We start from the raw sequence: 27,454 nt of genomic DNA on the forward strand, positions 1-27,454 counted from the left end.
CACCTCTCTCTTACTTGCTGCTTCCATTTACCTTGTATCCAATCTACCTTTTATTCTCACTGCAGCTGCAACTAAAAAGTTATCTGATATATCTGTGGCCCCTCTATAAACATGTACATCCCGAAGTCTACCCAACAGTCTTTTATCTATCAATACGTAGTGCAACAAACTAGTGTCATTGCGCCCTATATCATATCTTGTATACTTATCTTCTTTTTCTTAAAATGTGTGTTACCTATAACCAAACCCCTTTCTATACAAAGTTTAATCAAATGCTCCCCAAACTTACCTACCACACCCTCTATAAACGCTTCTCCTACTTTAGCATTTAGGTCCCTTAACACAATTACTCACATGGCTCGAAAGTTCCTCCACACTCGCTTAACATCTCCCAAAATCTCTGTCTCCCCCTCTACATTCCTCTCTTCTCCAGGTGCATACACACTTATTATGACCCACTTTTCACATCCGACCCTTATTTTAATCCACATAATCCTTGAATTTATACATTTATATTCCCCCTTCTCTCTCCACAATTGATCATTCAACATTATTGCTACCCCTTTCTTAACTCAATTATTAATAATAATAATAATTGGATTATGGTAGCCACTTTAAAGGGTTTAGTAACACACTTAACTGATTTATATTGTTTGTGTGTGTGTGTGTGTGTGTGTGTGTGTGTGTGTGTGTGTGTGTGTGTGTGTGTGTGTGTGTGTGTGTGTGTGTGTGTGTGTGTGTGTGTGTGTGTGTGACAGTGTTTTTCATTAATAATTTCAGATAGAGAAAGAGAAGAGAAGACAAACAAGTGTGTCCAGGTGCCGGACATGGATACCTGGCGTCATGTTTCCTCTCCAGCAACACCTTGTTTATTATCGAGCAACAACACTACGTCAAGTGATTGTGTCACACCAGTTTTAAAAAAATACTCAGGGAGGAAAGGAAGAGAAAACATGGGATGACAGAGAGGTAATACTACCCATCAACATCCATCTCTTCCATTAACTTATATACAAGACATTATTAGTTATATATTAGTGTTTATCATTACAAAAGTGATATACAATACCGACAAGTTAATGACTTATACACATGTGCAATACCTATGTATCTGTTTTTAAAGACGTTAGCCAATCACCTTTTTTTTATTGCAATAAAAATCTCTATTAGCCTGAAAAAGATCGAAGTCGGCAAAACTTCTTTAAAATAAATATAAAGGTGTTTTGCCCATGTGTCTAATTCATGTGTGTCTATCATCGTTGTCGCCAGTGTGAAACACTGAGTCTTTTCAGTAGAATTTATCTAGCAAGTCTCTAAGCACAGACTCAACTTATTCTGTAAACTTTAATATAAATGTAGCGTGGTTGCCTGTGTAATCAGACAACCTTGCTATTGCTGAAGTGAGCCAAGTTTCAAGATCATCTGTATCGAAGATAATGTGTCAGAGTGCCGGCCCCTCAACAACTCCATCTGTACACTCCAGCTCCTCTGATACTTCTCCATTTAAAACAACTCACTGTCTTCTATCCATTAGCCAATTACTGAAAAAAATCTGAAATTTCTAGAAGTGTCTTGTGAGGTTGAGGAAGAGTAAAGGTTTCAAGAGTGTCCTGTGAGGTTGAGGAAGAGTAAAGGTTTCAAGAGTGTCCTGTGAGGTTGAGGAAGAGTAAAGGTTTCAAGAGTGTCCTGTGAGGTTGAGGAAGAGTAAAGGTTTCAAGAGTGTCCTGTGAGGTTGAGGAAGATTAAAGGTTTCAAGAGTGTCCTGTGAGGTTGAGGAAGATTAAAGGTTTCAAGAGTGTCCTGTGAGGTTGAGGAAGATTAAAGGTTTCAAGAGTGTCCTGTGAGGTTGAGGAAGAGTAAAGGTTTCAAGAGTGTCCTTTGAGGTTGAGGAAGATTAAAGGTTTCAAGAGTACCTTTTGAGGATAAGGAAGAATAAATGTGCCAAGAAGGTGCCTTGTGCAACCGAGTTTTCTCACTGTTCTCTGACTGGAATAAACTTGGTTTACTCTCACTGTGTGATGTATCTGCTAGAAAAAAACCTACCTTCCTACGTCGTCACATATCATCAAACTTAAGATACACCACAGACGGTAAATCAGGCACGTCCGGTTCTCTTCAACCTATAGACAACATTGACACCCGAGTATCACCACTAACCAGGACAAAGTGGACGCATGTATAGCCCCCTTTTATATCAGCAGTAAGCTACGGTGAAGTACATGACGGTTTACAAGGTTACAACCACAACTAAGAGGACAGTTGTCATACTCCATCGTACAGGATGGTCTTCCTGTCATACTACATCACACAGGATAGTCTTCCTGTCATACTACATCACACAGGATGGTCTTCCTGTCATACTCCATCATACAGGATGGTCTTCCTGTCATACATCACACAGGATGGTCTTCCTGTCATACTATATCACACAGGATGGTCTTCCTGTCATACATCACACAGGATGGTCTTCCTGTCATACTATATCACACAGGATGGTCTTCCTGTCATACATCACAAAGGATGGTCTTCCTATCATACATCACACAGGATGGTCTTCCTGTCATAATCCATCATACAGGATGGTCTTCCTGTCATACTCCATCATACAGGATGGTCTTTGTCATACTACATCACACAGGATGGTCTTCCTGTCATACATCACACAGGATGGTCTTTCTGTCATACTACATCATACAGGATGGTCTTACTATCACACACAAAGGTTTTACTGTCACATTCCACCACACAGGATGGTCTTCCTGTCACACTCCTGTCATACTACATCATACAGAATGGTCTTACTATCACACTCCATCACACAGGATGGTCTTACTATCACACTCCATCACACAGGATAGTCTTACTGTTACACTCCATCATACAGGATAGTCTTACTGTTACACTCCATCACACAGGATGGTCTTACGTCACACTCCATCATACAGAAGGGTCTTACTGTCACACTCCATCATACAGGATGGTCTTACTGTCACACTCCATCATACAGAAGGGTCTTACTGTCACACTCCATCATACAGGATGGTCTTACTGTCACACTCCATCACACAGGATGGTCTTACATCACACTCCATCATACAGGATGGTCTTACTGTCACACTCCATCATACAGAAGGGTCTTACTGTCACACTCCATCATACAGGAGGGTCTTACTGTCACACTCCATCATACAGAAGGGTCTTACTGTCACACTCCATCATACAGGATGGTCTTACTGTCACACTCCATCACACAGGATGGTCTTACGTCACACTCCATCATACAGGATGGTCTTACTGTCACACTCCATCATACAGAAGGGTCTTACTGTCACACTCCATCATACAGAAGGGTCTTACTGTCACACTCCATCATACAGAAGGGTCTTACTGTCACACTCCATCATACAGAAGGGTCTTACTGTCACACTCCATCATACAGAAGGGTCTTACTGTCACACTCCATCATACAGGAGGGTCTTACTGTCACACTCCATCATACAGAAGGGTCTTACTGTCACACTCCATCATACAGGAGGGTCTTACTGTCACACTCCATCATACAGGAGGGTCTTACTGTCACACTCCATCATACAGGATGGTCTTACTGTCACACTCCATCATACAGAAGGGTCTTACTGTCACACTCCATCATACAGGAGGGTCTTACTGTCACACTCCATCATACAGGAGGGTCTTACTGTCACACTCCATCATACAGGATGGTCTTACTGTCACACTCCATCATACAGGAGGGTCTTACTGTCACACTCCATCATACAGGAGGGTCTTACTGTCACACTCCATCATACAGGATGGTCTTACTGTCACACTCCATCATACAGGATGGTCTTACTGTCACACTCCATCATACAGGATGGTCTTACTGTCACACTCCATCATACAGGGGGGTCTTACTGTCACACTCCATCATACAGGATGGTCTTACTGTCACACTCCATCATACAGGAGGGTCTTACTGTCACACTCCATCATACAGGAGGGTCTTACTGTCACACTCCATCATACAGAAGGGTCTTACTGTCACACTCCATCATACAGGATGGTCTTACTGTCACACTCCATCATACAGAAGGGTCTTACTGTCACACTCCATCATACAGGAGGGTCTTACTGTCACACTCCATCATACAGGATGGTCTTACTGTCACACTCCATCATACAGAAGGGTCTTACTGTCACACTCCATCATACAGGATGGTCTTACTGTCACACTCCATCACACAGGATGGTCTTACGTCACACTCCATCATACAGGATGGTCTTACTGTCACACTCCATCATACAGAAGGGTCTTACTGTCACACTCCATCATACAGGAGGGTCTTACTGTCACACTCCATCATACAAGATGGTCTTACTGTCACACTCCATCATACAGAAGGGTCTTACTGTCACACTCCATCATACAGGATGGTCTTACTGTCACACTCCATCACACAGGATGGTCTTACGTCACACTCCATCATACAGGATGGTCTTACTGTCACACTCCATCATACAGAAGGGTCTTACTGTCACACTCCATCATACAGGATGGTCTTACTGTCACACTCCATCATACAGAAGGGTCTTACTGTCACACTCCATCATACAGGATGGTCTTACTGTCACACTCCATCACACAGGATGGTCTTACGTCACACTCCATCATACAGGATGGTCTTACTGTCACACTCCATCATACAGAAGGGTCTTACTGTCACACTCCATCATACAGAAGGGTCTTACTGTCACACTCCATCATACAGAAGGGTCTTACTGTCACACTCCATCATACAGGATGGTCTTACTGTCACACTCCATCATACAGGAGGGTCTTACTGTCACACTCCATCATACAGAAGGGTCTTACTGTCACACTCCATCATACAGGATGGTCTTACTGTCACACTCCATCATACAGGAGGGTCTTACTGTCACACTCCATCATACAGGATGGTCTTACTGTCACACTCCATCATGCAGGAGGGTCTTACTGTCACACTCCATCATACAGAAGGGTCTTACTGTCACACTCCATCATACAGGATGGTCTTACTGTCACACTCCATCATACAGGATGGTCTTACTGTCACACTCCATCAGACAGGAGGGTCTTACTGTCACACTCCATCATACAGGAGGGTCTTACTGTCACACTCCATCATACAGGATGGTCTTACTGTCACACTCCATCATACAGAAGGGTCTTACTGTCACACTCCATCATACAGAAGGGTCTTACTGTCACACTCCATCATACAGAAGGGTCTTACTGTCACACTCCATCATACAGAAGGGTCTTACTGTCACACTCCATCATACAGGAGGGTCTTACTGTCACACTCCATCATACAGGAGGGTCTTACTGTCACACTCCATCATACAGGAGGGTCTTACTGTCACACTCCATCATACAGGAGGGTCTTACTGTCACACTCCATCATACAGGATGGTCTTACTGTCACACTCCATCATACAGGAGGGTCTTACTGTCACACTCCATCATACAGGAGGGTCTTACTGTCACACTCCATCATACAGGGGGGTCTTACTGTCACACTCCATCATACAGGAGGGTCTTACTGTCACACTCCATCATACAGGGGGGTCTTACTGTCACACTCCATCATACAGGGGGGTCTTACTGTCACACTCCATCATACAGGATGGTTTTCGTACACCAGGTAATACAATTTTGAATACTTTCACTGAACACTGAGACTATCTTCAAGTATCGCTCATGGGTTCAGCAGTTACAGCAGCTTTAAAGGTTTGCTTCAACAGGACTGGAGGTTTCAAGTTAAATGTCATGCACCCACATCCAAACCCAATCACACCCAACCAACCCTCTTGACATGGAGCCCGCTACTAACACCCAACTACCACCTTACACACAGTCTGCTACTCACACCCAACAACCACCTCACACATAGTCTGCTACTCACACCCAACAACCACCTCACACATAGTCTGCTACTCACACCCAACAACCACCTCATACACAGACTTCTACTCACACTCAACAACCACCTCACACACAGACTTCTACTCACACTCAACAACCACCTCACACACAGACTTCTACTCACACCCAACTACCACCTCACGCACAGTCTGCTACTCACACCCAACAATCACCTCACACACAGTCTTCTACTCACATTCATCAACAACCACCTCACACCCAACAACCACCACCTCACAAGTCTTCTACTCACACCCAACAACTACCACCTCACACCCAACAACCACCACATCACAAGTCTTCTACTCACACCCAACAACCACCACCTCACACCCAACAACCACCACCTCACAAGTCTTCTACTCACACCCAACAACTACCACCTCACACCCAATAACCACCACCTCTTCACAAATGCCTCTACTTGGCCCCATATTGTAAACATGCCGCAACATTGTCAGGCCCAGACTCGTGGAACTCTTGTGTTCATTAAGAACTGCAAGAAACCTCTTTCGCGTGCCCTAAGTATACTATGGAGAAGGAGCTTGGATATGAGTGAAATTCCACAGTCACTAAAAACAACGGATATAGCCCCACTCCACAAAGGTGGCAGCAAAGCATTAGCTAAGAACTATAGACCAATAGCTCTAACATCCCACATAAAAATCTTTGAAAGAGTGCTAAGAAGCACGATTGCAAACTACTTGAATTCCCAAAAACTGCACAATCCAGGGCAACATGGGTTCAGGGCAGGTCGCTCCTGCTTCTCGCAACTACTGGATCACTATGATATGGTCTTGGATGCACTGGAAGAAAAACAGAATGCACAGTAATATATACAGACTTTGCAAAAGCCTTTGACAAGTGTGATCATGGCGTAACAGCGCACAAAATACGTGCTGAAGGAATAAATGGCAAAGTGGGGAGATGGATCTTCAACTTTCTAACCAATCGAACACTAAGAGTAGTGGTCAACAAAATTAAATTGGAAGCTGCCATAGTGAAAAGCTCTGTTCCGCAAGGCACAGTACTCGCCCCCACTGTTCCTCATCCTCATATCACACATAGACAGAGATGTAACCCACAGCACCGTGTCATCCTTTGCAGACGATACTAGGATCTGCATGAGGCTGTCATCTGTTGAGGACGCGGTTAACCTCCAAGAAGATATAAACAAAGTTTTCCAATGGGCAACGGAAAGCAATATGATGTTCAATGAAGGCAATTTCCAACTACTCCGTTATGGATAACTGGAGGAGATAATAACTAGAACAGAGTATACTACAAACTCTGATCACACAACAGACCGGAAATATAATGTGAGGGACCTGGGAGTAGTAATGTCTGAGGATCTCACTTTCAAGGATCACAACAGTGCCACGATCACAACTGCAAAGAAAATGATAGGATGGACAATGAGAACGTTCAAAACGAGAGATGCCAAGCCAATGATGATCCTTTTTAAATAATTTGTTCTCTAGATCTAGGCTGGAATATTGCTGTACATTAACATCTCAGTTCAAAGCAGGTGAAATTGCAGATCTAGAGTGTACATAGAACCTTTACTGCACATGTAAGTTCTATCAAATACCTCAACTACTGGGAACACTTGGAAGCACTTAACTTGTACTCACCGAAACGCAGGCTAGAGAGATATATCACAATCTACGCTTGGAAAATCCTAGAAGGAATGGTCCCGAATCTACACACAGAAATCACTCCCTACGAAAGTAAAAGACTGGGCAGGCGATGCAAAATACCCCCAATGAAAAGTAAGAGCGCCATTGGTACACTAAGAGAAAACACCATAAGTGTCCGGGGCCCAAGACTGTTCAACAGCCTTCCACCATGCATAAGGAGAATTACCAATTAGCCCCTGGCTGCCTTCAAGAGGGAGCTGGACAGATACTTAAAGTCGGTGCCGGATCAGCCGGGCTGTGGTTCGTACGTTGGACTATGTGCGGCCAGCAGTAACAGCCTGGTTGATCAGGCCCTGATCCAGCGGGAGGCCTGGTCGTGGACCGGGCCGCAGGAGCATTGATCCCCGGAATATCCTACAGGTAGCAGGTAGTTCTGACACACAATTATGTGGCAACAATGCAATAGTAGAAGTCTCATCAGCAATGTATTCCCAGTAGCTATACGTTCGGGTATACAATCAATCAGCAATGTATTTCCAGTAGCTATACGTTCGGGTATACAATCAATCAGCAATGTATTCCCAGTAGCTATACGTTCGGGTATACAATCAATCAGCAATACATTCCCAGTAGCCACACATTTAGGTATACATTCAATATTCAGAGCATGATGCTCATCTTGTTAGATAGTATTAGTCACTTAAAATTCTAAGGCAGGTTAAAGCAAGAGCGGGAGAAAGCTGCAATATACATCAAACTCAATTTATTTAACGATTGTCAAATAAATATCAACTTAAAAAACGGGAACTGTGAGCAACATTAGTTTATATATACACAGAAAATTTAAGGCCAGAAAATGATAGAAGTTAAAGGAAAACTATCTTGTTTTTATTTAGAGAATATCAGCAACAGCAGCAACACCACCAGCAACAGCAGTGGCAGCAGGAACAACACCTGCGTCAGCAGTGGCAGCAGCAATAACACCTGCAGCAATACCTGCCTTCATTTTCATTATATTAATGGAAAAGATCGTATCCAAAAAAGATGTGTTAAGTCTATGTACTTGTGTCCTTACAGGCACACAAGCATGACTGCACCTCCCTTCCTCCCCTTTCCCATGAAGACCGACACTCCGTAGAAGACGACGACATCATTAAGGTTATTACTGGTGCTGAGCCGCCCCCGCCGCCGCCACTACCACAACCACTTCTACCTCCTCCTCCTACACACATCTCCGCTCTGTTATATCTTATTTCTGGTAAAACCTACGTTTTAAATGTTTGCATGACATACTATAAGCTAACACAAAACAGAAAAATAACATTTCTAAGTTTGGAAGAAGCGCTCAGAAATTATGTAGCAACGTAGCCTAAGATAATGAAGTTAGCGTGTTACATTAATGAAGATATATGCAAGTGTAACAAACTTGAAAATAACCTTCAGTTATATGGATGGTGGAAGGCTAAACAAAAACTACTGACAACATACATTAGAGGAAAGTTAGAATATGCAGCACTAGCCTGGCGCTCCCGCACAAAACAACTATTATTAGATCAAATAGAAGAACTTAGACGACACTACAAAGTGGCTGCTACACATGTGAAATATGAATTACCAAGAATTTAAACACTGAAAATGCCTTCGATGGTAGACTGAACAATAAAAACACTTTGTAATATACAAACAGTTTGTATATTACAAAGTGAACTCTGCCATCATTGTGATCATAATGTTAACATGTCACAGTCATGTTTACATATTATGTAACAATAAAAGACACTTGATCACATCACTAATATATACATACAACACTAATATACACGTCATTAATATATACACATCACTATTATATACACTGCAGATGACAGAAGGAATTAATATACAGCTTTTATGAACTTCACCAGCAACTACCAACTCTTGCAAGTGTCAGATCAATCAGGTTGTGATGTTTGGGCCGGCAATCCAACACTAACAGTCTGCATGAACAGGCAATCAACAGAGAAGTGTGCCCCCTGGTCAGTAATCAACAGAGAAGTGTGGCCCCTGGTCAGTAATCAACAGAGAAGTGTGGCCCCTGGTCAGTAATCAACAGAAGTGTGGTCCCTTTGAAGTTTCGAGAGTTTAACTGCTCTCGGAGCCCGGCCATGGGCCAGGCTCGTCTGGTGCTTGCCTGATCAACCAGTCTGTTGCTGCTGGAGGCCTGCTGCCCCACATATCCACCACAGCCTGGTCGATCTGGCACCTGGTGAAGATACTAGTCCAGTTTCCTTTTGAAGGCTTCCACACTTGTTCCAGCCGTGTTTCTGATATCTTGTGGTAAGATGTTGAACAGTCTGGGACCCCGGATGTTGATCCAGTGTTCCCTTATTGTCCCCACTGCACCCCTGCTCCTCACTGGGTTTATTTTACATTTCCTCCCATATATCTCACTTCAGTATGCTATGGCAGTGTGCAGATGTGGGACCAGGTGATCCAGTGGCCTGGTGACTAAAGCTCCCGCTTCAGACACGGAGGGCCCAGGTTCGATTCCCGGCGGGTGGAAACATTTCGACACGTTTCCTTGTACCTATTGTCCTGTTCACCTAGCAGCAAATAGGTACCTGTTTGTTAGTCGACTGGTGTGGGTCGCATCCTGGGGGACAAGATTGAGGACCCCAATGGAAATAAGTTAGATAGTCCTCGATGACGCACTGACTTTCTTGGGTTATCCTGGGTGGCTAACCCTCCGGGGTTAAAAATCCGAACGAAATCTTATCTTAACCCTCGAGTACTTTCCAGCTATATATTATCATGTATCTCTCTCTCCTCCGCTCCAATGAGTACATGTTCAAGACTTGAAGACGTTCCCAGTAATTGAGGTGCTTTACTGGCTCAATGCGCGCCGTAAACGATCTCTGTATTTGTTCCAGCTCTGATATTTCTCCTGCTTTGAACGAGGCCGTCAGCACTGAGCAATATTCTAAGTGAGGGAGCACTAGGGATTTGAATAGTGTCCGGGGCCCAAAACTGTTCAACAGCCTCCCATCAAGCATTAGGGGAATTGCCAATAAACCCCTGGCTGCCTTCAAGAGAGAGCTGGACAGATACCTAAAGTCAGTGCCGGATCAGCCGGGCTGTGGCTCGTACGTTGGACTGCGTGCGGCCAGCAGTAACAGCCTAGTTGATCAGGCCCTGATCCATCGGGAGGCCTGGTCATGGACCGGGCCGCGGGGGCGTTGATCCCCGGAATAACCTCCAGGTAACCTCCAGGTAATCATCGGCATTATTTCCCTTGTTTTGAAAGTTCTCAATACCCACCCTGTCATCTTCCTGGCTGTCGTGATCTTTGTCTTATGTTCCTTAAAAGAAAGGTCAGCTGACACAATTATTCCCAGGTCTTTTACGTGTTCCTTTCGTTCTATTTGGTGACCCTCTTGAGTTTTGTATATAGTGTTCCTTTTGAGCCTTCATTCTTTCCATACATAATCAGCGGGAAATTATCACCACTGAACGTCATGTTCTCCACTGCCCACTGGAAAACCCTGCTTATGTCTTCCTGTAATTTTTCAGTGTCCTCTACCGTAGTGACTTCATGCTTATTTTAGTGTCATCTGCAAAAGATGATATAAAAGTGTGACGGGTGTTTTTATCTATGTTTGCTATGAAGATGAGAAACAGCAGAGGTGCGAGGACAGTGCCTTGGGGCACTGAGCTTTTGACCTCGCTGATGCTGGATCTTGCTCTGTTTACTACTATTTTTTGTGTTCTGTGTGTTAGGAACCCGACAATCCATCTGCCTATCTTCCCCGCAATGCCCATGACCCTCATTTTGTGCGCTATCGCTCCATGATCGCATTTGTCAAACGCCTTTGCAAAATCTGTGTAAATCACATCAGCGTTTTGGTCGTCTTCCAATGCCTCCGTAATTCTGTCATAATGGTTCAGCAGCTGTGACAAGCACGATCGTCCTGCTCTAAAACCATGCTGGTTTGGGTTATGCTGGTCAGCAATCAACAGATAAGTGTGGCACATGGTCAGTAATCAGCAGAGATGTGTGGTCCCGGGCCAGCAATCAAGTGTGGTCCCGGGCCAGCAATCAAGTGTGGTCCCGGGCCAGCAATCAAAAGTGTGGCCTCAGGTCAGCATTCAAAAGTGAACTGTGGCCTCGGGCCAGCAATCAATAGAGAAGTGTGACCCTGGGCCAGCAATCAACAGAAGTGTGGCTCCGGGCCAGCAATCAACAGAAGTGTGGCCCCGAGCCAGCAATCAACAGAAGTGTGACCCTGCGCCAGCAATCAACAGAAGTGTGGCCCCAGGCCAGCAATCAAGAGAAGTGTGACCCTGTGCCAGCAAACAAAACAGAAGTGTGGCTCCGGGCCAGCAATCAACAGAAGTGTGGCCCTGGCCAGCAATCAACAGAAGTGTGGCCCTGGGCAGGGCTGCGAGACTAGAAAAATTCTAGAAATCTGTCACAGGTATAACACAGATACGAGGTTCTGGTGTTGACTATAAACAATAAAAACTTTAAAAAAAAAAAATACATGGAAAGGTAAACCTTGAAGGCGGGAGAACTGGAGCTTAACTTTTCTCGTGTAACTACAATGCGTAAGTCAATGAGGTGATCACGAATAGAGGTGTGCACGTGAGACTCCATCAGAGGATGTCAGCACGTGCAACTGAGATTCCCAGCATACACTAGGTGTTAGAGCGCGCGCTCGTGAGACTCCCAGCACACACTGGATGTCAACTAGTGCCCCTGCGACACCCAGCATACACTGGGTGTGGGTATAAATACACAGTCGTACCCTGGCTCTGCAGCTCATGTTAAAAAGTTCACCATTCGAATTAAAGTGGGTTTGTCTCTTCCGCCTGACACCACGCCCTTGCTGTCCCCATTTGCACCTGGGCGTTGTGTCAACCAGCCTGCATTATGTTCAGGAAGGATTTTGGCAAACTTTATGCACAGTTTTAAGACTAGGTATGATAGAGCCGAAGAAACGGAGCTAGGATAACAGCCTTGACCTCCGAAAAAAACAGGTGATGCACACATAGCATAGGAGAAACATACAAAATACTGAAAATAATGGAAGCATTAAAATCCATGGAATCTAACATATCCCCGTGGGTAGTGAAGGAAGGAACACAACCAACCACTCTGTGAGCCAAAACAAGGAACTTCAATAATTCCCTGGACTGGACAACTACACAATATCTGAAAGATAGTTTATCTTAGAGGGTCAATATTACTGGCATGCATCAAGAGAGTAATGGAGCACCTAGAGGAAATTCGTCTCTAAAACTCAACAGGTATTCAAGGATAACCAATCCTTTCTGACGAACCTACTGGAGTTGTATGTAAAATACACCACGACAAAGAGACAGGGACAAGTGGAATGTATCTTTTTTTGCACTGCAGGAAAACATTCGACACGGTTCCTCATCACATATTTATCTACAGGTTAGCGAAGCAAGCAAGAGTGAAACAGAGTCTCTCACTGAATCAAGAAGTGTTTGAAAAAAAAAAAGACCATAAAAGAAGGGCAGACTAGAAGACAAACTGCAAACATTAAGAAGCAATCTAAGAGTAGGTACTATAAGGTTCACGAGGGAAGGTAGTAGAAACTGGTAATGCTGGTTCACGAGGAGTCAAAACTCGACCCCAAGAAGCACAAGCTGATGAATGCACACACAAGAGAAGCAAGAACTATAGTGAGAAAACAGGAGGCAGCAGGAGCAACCTGAAGGGGGTATTGGCACATAGGAGAGCACAGCAAGAGCTTGTCGCCACCATCACCACACATGAACCTCACAATAACACCTTTGTCCTCTACACTCTCATCACCCAGTTTCAGAGTTGGTGTCTTCTCTCTCCACCCATCAACACACCTTTAACGTAATGAATGGCAACACCCCAATTCTCTAAAAAAAAAAAAATCGTTAAGATTCCCTTGAAGGAGGATGGTACCCATGTTACAATATGGCAGAAATACTAAGTAATGACGCCTCTGTACTAGAATTCCTTTAATAAGGTTAAATATATGACTTAACCATCCTCTAACATCTTCTATCCGGTAACACCAGGGCATCTAGGGATAATATAAGAATAATTTCATCTCCTCACAGTCACCCCAGCCTATTAAGATTTCTGCCTCTTTCCCCTATATATACTCTCTGGAGTATATATAGGAGGAGTATATATAGGGAAGTATATGCATGGGAAAATCCTTGTCAACACTGTTCGTGGGTATAGTTTCGAGTAATGTGTTACGCCACATTAATGTAATGTACGCCACATTAATATAATGTACGCCACATTAATGTAACGTACGCCACATTAATATAATGTACGCCACATTAATGTAATGTACGCCACATTAATGTAATGTACGCCACATTAATGTAATGTACGCCACATTAATGTAATGTACGCCACATTAATATAATGTACGCCACATTAATGTAATGTACGCCACATTAATATAATGTACGCCACATTAATGTAACGTACGCCACATTAATGTAATGTACGCCACATTAATGTAATGTACGCCACATTAATGTAATGTACGCCACATTAATGTAATGTACGCCACATTAATGTAACGTACGCCACATTAATGTAACGTACGCCACATTAATGTAACGTACGCAACATTAATGTAATGTACGCCACATTAATGTAACGTACGCCACATTAATGTAACGTACGCCACATTAATGTAATGTACGCCACATTAATGTAATGTACGCCACATTAATGTAATGTACGCCACATTAATGTAATGTACGCAACATTAATGTAACGTACGCAACATTAATGTAATGTACGCAACATTAATGTAATGTACACAACATTAATGTAATGTACGCAACATTAATGTAATGTACACCACATTAATGTAATGTACGCAACATTAATGTAATGTACGCAACATTAATGTAATGTACACAACATTAATGTAATGTACGCCACATTAATGTAATGTACGCAACATTAATGTAATGTACGCAACATTAATGTAATGTACGCCACATTAATGTAATGTACGCAACATTAATGTAATGTACGCCACATTAATGTAATGTACGCAACATTAATGTAATGTACGCAACATTAATGTAATGTACACAACATTAATGTAATGTACGCAACATTAATGTAATGTACACCACATTAATGTAATGTACGCCACATTAATGTAATGTACGCAACATTAATGTAATGTACGCAACATTAATGTAACGTACGCAACATTAATGTAATGTACGCAACATTAATGTAATGTACGCCACATTAATGTAATGTACGCCACATTAATGTAACGTACGCAACATTAATGTAATGTACGCAACATTAATGTAACGTACGCAACATTAATGTAATGTACGCAACATTAATGTAATGTACGCAACATTAATGTAATGTACACAACATTAATGTAATGTACGCCACATTAATGTAATGTACGCCACATTAATGTAATGTACGCCACATTAATGTAACGTACGCCACATTAATGTAACGTACGCCACATTAATGTAACGTACGTCACATTAATGTAACGTACACCACATTAATGTAACGTACGTCACATTAATGTAATGTACGCAACATTAATGTAACGTACGCCACATTAATGTAACGTACGCAACATTAATGTAATATACGCAACATTAATGTCCACTCCGACAAATCCTTTATTTACTTTGTCTTTTAATCATAAAGTTGCATCACATATACAGATACTAAAGTTTTCTTAAAATTGGAAGCCTAAATTGTACAAAAAATATCTCATAGAAGCACAATAGAAACTGTGCTGGATTTTGCTCCGAGGAGCGAAACACTGAACTTGTTGGACAGCGTCACATACCCTAGAGAGAACATACCACTAAGAAGACAAAATATTTCAAGGTAAAAATCTGAGAGCAAAATACTGAGTCACGTTTAGGAAGGTGTATACCATGTTGCAACTTGTGCTCAAAACAGGAGGGACGTTTACCCAAGTCTTACACTTGGCTGACATCTAAACACCACAGGGAATTGCATAACAAATCATTCATCGTAGATATAAAACGTCCTAAAGCTCAATATCTTAGTTCTCCAGAAGCGTTAGTATGATACTCCAAAAATAGTTTTATTAAAATTTGCAAAATTGGAGGCTACTAATCTCACTTAAAACAATTATCCTCGAGTACGACACATAAAAATTCAAATTTGAAGCCGACCAGAAGCAGCATTCTCCAGTTATCACAATGACTCCAACAATTCCAGGTTTTTGAACTATAGTAAAATGACGCCAAGATAAAAGTGAACCTTCCTCCATGTAAAATATATGAGCGTTAAGTTTTAAAGTTACTCAGAAGAGCCAGTCCAAGTTATTACATGGCAATCAATGGCAATCTGTTTAATAAAATTGGCAAATTTGGACGTATAGAACCCACTAACAATGTCAACCTGCCTTTGAGAAAAATACATCAGTGCTAAAAGTTTAAAGCCGACCATAAGAACCATTACAAGTATCGCACAAAATTCACAAATTCAAAGATTTTCAACTATGATAGTAAACTGGCAGATTTGCAGCTAAGAGACTGCGTGAACTTATAAAGTATGATCCTTGTAATGAGATGCGTCAGCCACCAATGATTCAAGTCGTTCAGATGAGGTCTCGTGTACAATCCCCACACCACTAAAAATAAACTTAGCAAATTGACATCGTCACACTCCAGTGAACACTTCTAACCTTCTAAATATTGAAAGTTGGAAGCCTATCACAAGAACTTTCTCAATTATTTCACGAAAACGAAAATCATGTACATTGTGACTGACCAGAGGACATCCTTTCCTAGTTTTAAAACACAAACGTTAAAAATTTTGAACATGATCTGGAGAGGTGTGCTACGAAAACCTTGGAGGGAAAAAAAAATCCGTCAACCACATAGGTAACCTTTCTGGGATACCTAATTAAACATCACATCATAAGATGTGATGGGATGCCATTTACACTTTTTTAAAATTAAAGTATCACCACCCGCCAATATCCTCAAGTCTTCTCTTGGATTGTCTCCCTGCATTTAAGATAATTTCTCAGAGGTGGTCCGGGAGAGTATTCCCTCTTCTTGTATATCTGTATAATCTTAGCTCCGTTAAAGGGCAGTCACACTGTCTGGAATTTAAATGGCTATCAAGGTTGTACAGACACCCACGTGCGCTACTGGATTGTCCACTTTAAACTTGTTTAAACAATCCAAATAACAATAATAACAAAATTAAGAGGAGTTATATACGTGTGTGAATTTCATGTCTTGTTGTTTATCTTATACATTTTCAAAGCAGAGTAGCTGAAATTTACCTTGAATAACAGGGCTTCCATCGTCTTGTAGGTTTGATGTGTCTGTTTCCACGCTGTCTAGTACTGTCTGTCAAGGATGATACACAGCTAATATTCTAGTACTGTCTGTCAAGGATGATACACAACTAATATTCTAGTATTGTCTGTCAAGGATGATACACAACTAATATTCTAGTATTGTCTGTCAAGGATGATACACAACTAATATTCTAGTATTGTCTGTCAAGGATGATACACAACTAATATTCTAGTATTGTCTGTCAAGGATGATACACAACTAATATTCTAGTATTGTCTGTCAAGGATGATACACAGCTAATATTCTAGTATTGTCTGTCAAGGATGATACACAACTAATATTCTAGTATTGTCTGTCAAGGATGATACACAACTAATATTCTAGTATTGTCTGTCAAGGATGATACACAACTAATATTCTAGTATTGTCTGTCAAGGATGATACACAACTAATATTCTAGTATTGTCTGTCAAGGATGATACACAACTAATATTCTAGTATTGTCTGTCAAGGATGATACACAGCTAATATTCTAGTATTGTCTGTCAAGGATGATACACAGCTAATATTATTCCTTCTCGATGTCAAATGGATAAATAGACCGAGGGTGGTTGGAGAAGGCGTGTTCATATAGGAGGGTGGGGATGCTTGTAGACGAGTGGGCGTGCATGTGGGCAGGTGGGTATGCAAGAGAGAAGGTAGGCGAGAGGTCATTTGGGAGAACTGGTATGTCAGAGAAAGTGTTGTGGGCGTGCAAGAGGGAGGGTGGGCGTACATGAGTGTGGGTGGGCGTGCATGGGGGAGCGTGGGCGTGCATGGAGGAGTGTGGGCGTGCATGAGGAACATTGGGCACGCGTGAGGGAGGGCGGGCACGCGTGAGGAAGTGTGAGCAAGCGGTAATGTGGGCGTGCATGTGGTTGGACAGCATGGGTGGGAGTGGGCAGACAAGTGGAACAAGTTGGTGGTGGATGCACTCTTTACCGCCCTCATCTGGAGGTGCTACGTAGCGGCTCTACCTGCACCACGCCAACCCTTTACTAAACACTTTGCTCAAAGGTTGAGCAAAATGATGCGCAACTACACTTGTATATAATATATACAAGTGTACGCAGGCGCGAGCCCACGCACGCACGCACACGCACGCACGCACGCACACACACACACACACACACACACACACACACACACACACACACACACACACACACACACACAGTAGTCCTAGGACCGGTGCTGTTTCTGGTATATGTGAACATGACGGAAGGAATAGACTCAGATGTGTCCCTGTTTGCAGATAATGTGAAGTTGATGAGAAGAATTCAATCGGACGAGGACAAGGCAGAGCTACAAAGAGATCTGGACAGGCTGCAGGTCAGGTCCAGAAACTGGCTCCTGGAGTTCAACCCCACCAAGTGCAAAGTCAAAAAGATTGGGGGAAGGCAAAGAAGACCGCAGACGGGGTAGAGTCTAGGGGGGCCAGACACTACAAACCTCACTCAAGGAAAAGGATCTTGGGGTGAGTATAACACCGGGCACATCTGAGGCGCACATCAACCAAATATCTGCTGCAACACATGGGCGCCTAGCAAACCTAACAATAGCATTCCGACATCTCAACAAGGAATTGTTCAGTACCCTGTACACTGTGTACGTTAGGCCTATACTGGAGTATGCAGCACCAGTTTGGAACCCACACCTAGCCAAGCACGTAAGGAAATTAGAGAAATTGTAAAGGTTTGCAACAAGACTAGTCCCGGAGCTGAGGGGCAAGTCCTACGAGGAGAGGTTAAGGGAAATCGACCTGACGACACTGGTGGACAGGAGAAATAGGGGGCATATGATAACGACATATAAAATACTGAGAGGAATCGACAAGGTGGATAGAGTGTTAGGTAAGACACATATGCAACAGTTAGGTATACCATTTTAATGTTCAAGGTGGATAGAGACAGGATGTTCCAGACAGGGAACACAGCAACAAGGGGTCACAGCTGCAAGTTGAAGACTGATGAATCACAGGGATGTTAGAAAGTATTTCTTCAGTCACAGAGTCGTCAGGAAGTAGAATTGTCTGGGAAGTGATGCAGTGAAGGCAGAATCCATACATAGGTTTAAGAAGAAGTATGATAAAGCTCATGGAGCAGGAAGAATGACCTAGTAGCGGCCAGTGAAGAGGCAAGGCCAGGAGCTGTGACTCGACCCCTCCAACCACAACTAGGTGAGTACATACACACGAGAGTATTCCTGGAAAGTACATCATTCCCTTCTACAAGTTTAGATACCACCAAGAGGTTTACGTCTCATCCATGAGCAGCACGAGGAAGAGTAACAGAATAATGGTATACAATACCGACATGGCACACGCACATAACTTTGGTATCTTTACTGTTCAATACCGGCGATAATAATACTGCACACGTGTCGTACTCATCAAGGGATGAAAAATAATAAAAACAACAGCAATATCTGCAGCATCAACTGTAACGTCGAATCTAGCAGATGAAGCAGAATCAACATTAACTTCAATGTATTAGTGTGTAGAGGGGACCATCAACAACAGCAGTATCACTAACAGATGCAGCAAAAGCAGCAGCAGACTCAATAACAGCAGTGACAATTGTACTATTGACTGCTCGGTTACACAGTTGTTGCCACAGGTAGCTGGCTGACCGGCTAGATGGCGATAGTTGTAGGTAGTTGAATTGGCTGACCGGCTAGCTAGCTAGCTAACTGGCTGTGGCTGAGTGGACTGGGTAGTCTACGCCCATTAGCTGGGAGAACATGCACCTGCAAATCATTTAAGCACACTCCAAACCCCCCTCCCCCCCTCTCTCTCTCCATCCTTCTTGTCTGCATACTTACCCTCCTCCTCCAAGAGTCTCTTTCTCTCGCTCTTATACACTATCAAGAATAAGAATCTTTTAATCTTAAAACAAGGATTAAAGCAAGCTCTCGGTGTGTACATATATATATTATATATATAAACCTTCCCATCCATCTTCATCTCTTTTTCTTCCTCTCCATTTTTCTAGTTTAGTTGCAGTTATCTTACTAGGTCATGATGGAGGAAGAGTTCACACTAGATGGAGTTCTTGATATTGACTCAAAGTCCTCTTGCTTAAAGCATTACACATATTGAAAGTTATATTAATTACCATTACAATCATGTGGAGAACGTTAAACTCGTAAGGTTAAGACAGCACCTGGGGAAATGGGAGGCAATTGGGTTCAATCCAAGGAGAGAGAGTCAAAGTTCAATTTATTGGATCAAAAGCCCCTCACCGGCATCAATGAACCCCTTCTCCCTCGAGGAGTACATTAGAGTAATAGTAATACTAAATACAGCAATAGAAAGCTCAAGTCTACGTTCACAACCAACGTTAAAGTTACATATACAAGTGTTGTCATGTAACGTATGTGTGTGGGGGAGGGGGCCACCAGTGACTACTATAGTCGAGTTTATAGTAGTTATATTATCATAGTAAACCATAAATCGTTTCCGGCGTCAAAGTGTAGTCCTGTAACATTCGAGTTTATCATCTTTATCATCATTCGTATTTATCATCTTTCTAAGATGTGACACGGACACAATCAAGGTGGAAGCCAAAATAATTATAAATGGATTTCTATCTCTTCAAAGTCTGTACAGTCTATACTTTATACACATTTATATCTACATACATATATAAGTGAAGTACAATGAGTGATGACAATCTGTAATTATCAATGAATTAAGCTCATCGTCCTAAGTAAAAATTCAATGCCAACAGGATGATAAACAGTTCAGTCTGTATTGAAGAAGACCTACTGTTAATTCTTATGCTTAGCTCAATATGGATCTGTCACAAGTGCCACATCAGCCAGATTGTGAAGGCTACGTAAATCTGGGAAGCAAGAAGGAAACGAGAGTTAGTAACAACAGCCTGGTTGATCAGGCAGGCTGCTAGCGTACAAAAAACGCTAACATGGAGTCACATATATATTACTAGTAACATGGTTGTCATCATTCTTGTCTGAAGAAGTGGCAACAAGAACACATGCACACGACTTGTTTTAACTATATAAAAAAAAAGTTACTTAAACTCTTGCATAATTTCACAATTTGTTTGGCTTTATTGAAAAAATTACTGAACGTGATTCGACGATAAACGCTTTTAAAGAACTCATCTTGGGCAAATATGTTTCAGACTTAATCAATAGCGAATTATAACCATATCTACGCTACATCTACATCCCAAGTGATCTGCTCAAGGAACAAGTAGTACCAGCGGTACACACAGCTCTGAGTGACATGGGAGAAACAGTAATAGTTTAAGACAGAAACAGTACCAAGCGGGGCCTATGAGAGGGAAGGTTCAGGCGGTACATGGGTCCGGGGCCCGGCTGTGAATCTCTAAAGGAGCCCATAGCCATATATTTTTTTTTTTTTGTAATTTCAACAATTTTCAGTTTATTTGGAAAAATAATTATGCAAAATTCAATCAGACTGGGGGCCTCAGCATGCCCCCAGGCGCTCCAAAGCAGTCTTGTTCCACCTTGCAAAAATTTCTCTTGGAGCCCCAGGTACTATCAAGTTAGTAGAGGTAGTCTTCGTCTTCTATCCAGCTCATCTGAACAGTCCATGCTATTTTTCCAATATAATTATTACCTGTAGTTTACCTGTAGTCGCTTCTGGGGTCACCGCCCCTCCACCCCGCGGCCCAGTTCCAGATCACGACGCCAGGTTGATGGCCTGATAGATCAGGCTGATGGTGCTCGCCGCCCGCAGTCCAATGTGTGCACCACAGCCCGGCTGATAAAAAACTGATCTGAGAAATTTATCAAGTTCTCTCATGAAGACGGTGCTGAAGTATCGTGGATCCTGTATACCTAAGCTTTTTCTGTACTCATCGCTACCCTAATTTTAACTAGAGGTATCCTGCACCGTCTGCCAAGCCTCTTGTCTCCATGAATAGTAATATTAATGTGCAGGTGTGTTACCAATCCCTCTATTATCTTCCAGATGTAATCATTTATCTTTCTCACCTACTTTCTAAGGAGTACAGTTCGAAAGACTTTTAGCACTAAGTAATTTTGGTGCTTATCTGAATTTATACGAGCTGTGAAGGTTCTCTGTACACATTCCAGTTCTGCAATTTCGCCTGCCTTTAAGAGGCCATTGTGGAGAAATTTTCTCCAGGAGGGGGTGATCAGCCCCCTTCAGCCCCTTTCAGCCCTGAGGGGCCCAGCCCTCTCAGAAGGGGCAAGCATCTTGTTTACTGCTACAGCGAGTGATTGATCCCAGATGCAGTACCAGTATGCGACGTGGCTCGACGCTCCTTGCAGTCCAGTGTTGCAAAGTGTAGTTTAATAAAAGACAGTCTATCTCTTACATTAGCAGGACAATTAAGGAAAATCCTGCTCCCACTTTATTACCATGGTAAAGATAGTGTACATTGTTGTCTATGCTTAAGACAGCAAGAATCAAATATTCTGCTTTACTTCATGGAGGAAGTGGCAAGGAAGCAAAAAGTACTAGGTCAGCTTTTCCTTTATGTGCTAGGGGCTGTGACGGCGTAGGGCGTTGTGAGGTCAGATTACTTTTGACTCTACTGAGAGTCACACTGATGCCAGGATAACCAACAAAACACTGATCCGTGCGTTAGTGTGAACAAAGTGTCTCACAAAACACAATAAACACTTAAGAGAAGTGTGATCAACTTCTTCAGTGATAAGATTGTGAACTATAAAGACAAATCTTGTGGAACATAGTGTACCAGTGTGCGTATTCCTAGACTATGGAAGAGGTGGACATCCAAGGACACTTCAGCTTCTATCAAGTCACGGATACCTGTCGAAGGTGTGAAGAACACTATAGCTCACGCTACAAGAGCAAGGTAGGTTACGAATTTCTTGTAGTACGGGGAACTGCGCAGTTCTTGAGTCGCAAGGAGTTTGTAATCAACCTATAGTCGGCAGTGAGGTGCGGACTTTTGAGACCACACAAGTAAGTTTGTCAGCAATCAGTGAATGAAATATGCTGACATAACACCCCTAGGGGTAATTTATTGTTTACATATGATCTATTACAGCCCGTTGAGAGATGATCATGACAACAATTCAAGACCTCGTCTGCAAGGGTGGCTGTGTACACGATTTGCTGTCTTTAATCAGCTAAGTATTCCCTATATTTAAAATTATATCTTAGCTGGTAAACCATTTCTCAACAGCCATCAACATGTAGCAGTATTCCAGCAGTATCATCCTTGGCTTGGCACTTCCTCTTCTGAAACTTCTAGTTTTCCAAACCGTCATTTTCCTTGTTGCTTCTTTAACGTGAGATCTTCTGACATTATCGCTCCCAGGTTTCTCACATTAGACTTACACTCTATTGAGTGACTTGCAATCAGTCTTGTACTCCGATCCCGTTTTAACTTTCTCAGTCCTTCGGTAACGTAGCAACTGAAATTCCAACTCACTGAACATGGGATGCTGCATTTCCTCCAAGTTTTCATATCGGCAGTGGGTGAGTGGTGGGTGGGGATATAGCCTTCTGCTTTTGTATCCTTTACTAGATAATGCAGGATATTCCTTAATCTAGGTAGTAGTTAGTTCTCGGCAGAGTGCCTCAGTGTGGACTGCTATGTCTTCTGTTGTTTGTCTTCCCTATGTACTCCCATTTGTATGAGACCAAGAGGGAAGGCGGGAGGAAGAAAGGAAGGAAGCTGTTGGATTTACAAAACACTTTCGCTTGATGGTGGCAAGAGATGATGAGACACCACGAGAGATCAAGCAGCCAATGTGATGGTGTCAGCCTTGGGTGGAGTGGCGATAATACCTTGTGTAACTCAAAACTGAACTCTCCTGCCCCGCCCTGCCCTACCTCGCCCCGCCCTGCCCCGCCCCGACCTGCCCCGCCCCGCCCTGCACCACTCTGCCGTGCCTCGCATCCTCCTGCCCTGCAACCCCAGAGAAGTGTAGGAGACGATACAGCAAAGGCCGGAAAAAATAACAATAAAAGATTTAATAATATGAAAGGCACTTGAGAGACAAAGAGTGGAGGTAATAGCATGCATGGGAGGGGGGAGGGGAGGGTAGGAGGGGAGGGAGGGGAGGAGGAGGGGAGAGAGGGGGAGGAAGGGAGTATGATAATAAGCAGTGTTTGTGGTGGGTGGGTCCATGTTAACACCTGCCTCAGATACTCACCTCATGTACAGGTGACCTCGCCCGCCTCACACACCTGCAACGTAACATAACCAATGTAAGAATATAAGAAGCATGGTAAACACTGTATGCCTTCTGACCAGGTCACGCTGCTTATATTTACAATCACTAATTTTGCATCTACCATATTTAACTTATTTTTAACAACTTTACAAACAATTGATTTCAATGCCGCTGCTTGGCAGTCTGTAAGACTCGTGTACAAAACTAAACCAATATTTTTCTACATCTCTTCCAACCTCCAATATATTTATTTACACACACACACACGCACACACACACACACACACACACATACACATACACACACACACACACACACACACACACACACACACACACACACACACACACACACACATATATATATATATATATATATATATATATATATATATATATATATATTGTGACCACGAACGAGTTGTATTGAATCAATAACACTGCGACTAGCCGAGTATTCGAACCCATGTCGTTTTGGCCTTGCCTCGTGGTGAGCGAAAATCACATGACGCTCTAACTCAATGGATCACACAATCGTACAAGAATCAAGCACCCAGAAGAGGACATACCAAACGGGGATTTGAATTAAATTAGCTCAGAGGCACCCACACCACCGTATGTCCTCGGATCAAGGTAAAACACCTAGCTCTGCTGGGTGCTTCATTCGTGTAGGATTGTGTGATTCAGTGGGTTAGAGCGTCATGTCATTTTCGCTCACCACGAGGCAAGGCCAAAACGACATGGATTCGAATCCTCGGATAGTCGCAGCGTTACTGATTATATATATATATATTATTTAAATCATGTGAGAGTAATATAGGTGTATGCTTAACCGGTTCCACCTTCGTTCTCTGAACAGATGTCAATGTGTTTCATAATCCGTGTTCGTCTAGACTCTAGAGGCTTTCTTCTCTGCGCATCAAAACAGTTTGTCACCTTCTGGACATCATGTTTACCGCTGTTCAGTGGAAGTCCTTGTTAAAATCTGCTTTCAGTTTGAATGTGTCATCTACTGAGGCAACTTCCTTGCAGTCAACACAAGATGAGAGGAAGCTGTGGTTCATGTTATTATCCTATCTATATTAAATATAATGATAAGACAGTAAATAAGAGCTTGCCTCGACCCAAGTAACACTCGGTGAATAAATGTACGCCTGCACTTGCACGTACACACACACACACACACACACACACACACACACACACACACACACACACACACACACACACACACACACACACAACTAAACAGAATGAGCCAGTTACAGCACACTGATTAACACCTCACAGGATATCAACCCATCAACACTCATTCATCACAACAGGTACAACGAACGCTCATTCATCACAACAGGTACAACGAACGCTCATTCATCACAACAGATACAACGAACGCTCATTCATCACAACGGGTACAACAAGCACTCATCACAAGAGGTGCAACAGAAACACACACACAACATAAGAGGTACAACAAACAACATACATCATATGATAGAACAAATACACATGAATCATATAAGAGGAACGACATATCACGTAAGTGAAACAAACACACAGAAGTAAACATACATACACCATATACGAGGTATAACAAACATATACATCACATAAGAGGTACAAAAAACGCACATTACATTATAAGATGTACTAGAGTAACTAGACTAGTTAACGTGTAATATCTTCTCAGTTTAATGACGAATGACTAAAAATAGATGTTGCATCAGTAGCTAGTGAGATGGGCGGAGATGGGAGCAGTGAGAGGGGGATAAGGAGAAGAAACAGAGAAAAGGAAAGAATAAGAATGGGGAGTTATGAGGAAATGGAGAGATGACAAAGCTGTTATAACAGACAAAAAGAAGCAAATGAAAAAAAACAGGGGTAGGCTGAGAAGACGAGGAGCACAAGACGAGGGAGGGTGAGGAGCACAAGACGAGGGAGGGTGAGGAGCACAAGACGAGGGAGGGTGAGGAGCACAAGACGAGGGAGGGTGAGGAGCACAAGACGAGGGAGGGTGAGGAGCACAAGACGAGGGAGGGTGAGGAGCACAAGACGGGGGAGGGTGAGGAGCACAAGACGAGGGAGGGTGAGGAGCACAAGACGAGGGAGGGTGAGGAGCACAAGACGAGGGAGGGTGAGGAGCACAAGACGAGGGAGGGTGAGGAGCACAAGACGAGGGAGGGTGAGGAGTACAAGACGAGGGAGGGTGAGGAGCACAAGACGAGGGAGGGTGAGGAGCACAAGACGAGGGAGGGTGAGGAGCACAAGACGAGGGAGGGTGAGGAGCACAAGACGAGGGAGGGTGAGGAGCACAAGACGGGGGAGGGTGAGGAGCACAAGACGGGGGAGGGTGAGGAGCACAAGACGAGGGAGGGTGAGGAGCACAAGACGAGGGAGGGTGAGGAGCACAAGACGGGGGAGGGTGAGGAGCCCAAGACGAGGGAGGGTGAGGAGCACAAGACGGGGGAGGGTGAGGAGCACAAGACGAGGGAGGGTGAGGAGAACAATACGAGGGAGGGTGAGGAGCACAAGACGAGGGAGGGTGAGGAGCACAAGACGGGGGAGGGTGAGGAGCACAAGACGGGGGAGGGTGAGGAGCCCAAGACGAGGGAGGGTGAGGAGCCCAAGACGAGGGAGGGTGAGGAGCACAAGACGGGGGAGGGTGAGGACCACAAGACGAGGGAGGGTGAGGAGCACAAGACGGGGGAGGGTGAGGAGCACAAGACGGGGGAGGGTGAGGAGCACAAGACGAGGGAGGGTGAGGAGCACAAGACGAGGGAGGGTGAGGAGCACAAGACGAGGGAGGGTGAGGAGCACAAGACGGGGGAGGGTGAGGAGCACAAGACGAGGGAGGGTGAGGAGCACAAGACGAGGGAGGGTGAGGAGCACAAGACGAGGGAGGGTGAGGAGCACAAGACGGGGGAGGGTGAGGAGCACAAGACGGGGGAGGGTGAGGAGCACAAGACGAGGGAGGGTGAGGAGCACAAGACGAGGGAGGGTGAGGAGCACAAGACGAGGGAGGGTGAGGAGCACAAGACGAGGGAGGGTGACTAGCACAAGACGGGGGAGGGTGAGGAGCACAAGACGGGGGAGGGTGAGGAGCACAAGACGAGGGAGGGTGAGGAGCACATGACGATGGAGGGTGAGGAGCACAAGACGAGGGAGGGTGAGGAACACAAGACGAGGGAGGGTGAGGAGCACAAGACGAGGGAGGGTGAGGAGCATAAGACGAGGGAGGTTGAGGAGCACAAGACGAGGGAGGGTGAGGAGCACAAGACGGGGGAGGGTGATG

General features: G+C 43.7%; 1 protein-coding gene across 2 annotated transcripts in view; it reads right to left on the bottom strand.

Annotated features, from left to right (window-relative positions):
* The window catches only part of Mrtf (Myocardin-related transcription factor), a 332,782-nt gene that overhangs the window by 255,340 nt on the left and 49,988 nt on the right, over positions 1 to 27,454 (bottom strand). Inside the window, exon 2 of one of the 2 annotated variants that reach the window (XM_070096705.1) lies at positions 24,142 to 24,175. The exons of the other annotated variant lie outside the window; for it this stretch is intronic. The gene's annotated coding sequence lies outside the window, so the exon portion shown is untranslated. The remainder of the gene's footprint in view (positions 1 to 24,141; positions 24,176 to 27,454) is intronic. 2 annotated transcript variants of the gene reach the window in all.

This window comes from Cherax quadricarinatus, chromosome 54 (genome assembly GCF_038502225.1).
Source record: "Cherax quadricarinatus isolate ZL_2023a chromosome 54, ASM3850222v1, whole genome shotgun sequence".
In the NCBI taxonomy this organism is placed as follows: domain Eukaryota; kingdom Metazoa; phylum Arthropoda; class Malacostraca; order Decapoda; family Parastacidae; genus Cherax; species Cherax quadricarinatus.